The sequence below is a fragment of the Gavialis gangeticus genome, unplaced genomic scaffold (assembly GCF_001723915.1).
Source record: "Gavialis gangeticus isolate Ggan-Ray unplaced genomic scaffold, GavGan_comp1, whole genome shotgun sequence".
Taxonomy (NCBI): Eukaryota; Metazoa; Chordata; order Crocodylia; family Gavialidae; genus Gavialis; species Gavialis gangeticus.
In genome coordinates, this window is record NW_017729033.1 from 74,092,330 (window position 1) to 74,093,341 (window position 1,012).

Sequence of the window (1,012 nt, forward strand, 5' to 3'; positions counted from 1 at the left end):
ACACAGAATCTTACACTACTATCCTTTTTTTGGACAATAACCATGGGAGATGCCCAGGGGCTGTTTGATTCTGTAATAACCCCCAGCTCTAGCATGCTCTTTATCTCTTCAAGGTTTTGCTCCCATAGGTTGCTTGAGGTACAGTATGCCAGACTTTGCAGAGGTTGTCTCTCCTTTGTGATGATTTGATGAACTATTTTTGGTGTCAGTATTGGCTTGTTTTAAAATATATATTGATGTCTGAGCAACACTTTCATTAGCCCTGCTTTGGCATCTGAATTAAACTTATCAGATAAATCAGTGGTGTTTAGGGGCATTCCCTTCTGATTCTCAGTAAGTCAGGCAAAAATAGAATTATGCAGTCTATTTAAACTGTGGGATAGTCTCCAAAAGAAATCAGGGAAGGCCCAACGGTAAAAACATTTTAAACTAATGGTGCTCAACACCCAGCATGCTTAACACCCATATCTGGCCCATAGAGTCATGTCTTTCGGCCTGCAGGGCTCTCCATGGCTAGGTACAGACATTACACATAAACCAGGATAGGTGATCAGTAAAGAGAAGCTCTAGACCAGTAACAGAAGAGAGTATACATAGATTGGTTTAAAAATGGTGGAACCCAATCTAAGCTAGACCTGGATGAATGCAGTATTGGATATAATCACGTTAGGTTAGACTGATCTATTGAACTTCTGTCCAGATCCCCTCTAGACTCAAGTTAGGTTACAGTCCCATGGCATCCCAAGTTGCTTTGTGGCTTCTCTGCAAACTGCCCCTTACAGGGCAGGTGGGCTAGCCTTGGCTGGTACTTATCTGCACTGGCTCAGTGCTGGGCTGGGCCGGCCCCACCCCTGGGCTCCCCAGCCCTGTGTCCTGCCTGGGTCTGCAAGGTGGGCTGGCGGGGGTGGCGAGTAGAGGCCCCTGACCCCCACCCCAGCACTCCCCACAGCCAGGATAGGTGGTAGGGGTTATGTGGGGCTATTCTCTCCTTTCTCACTGCCTGGCCCAGTGC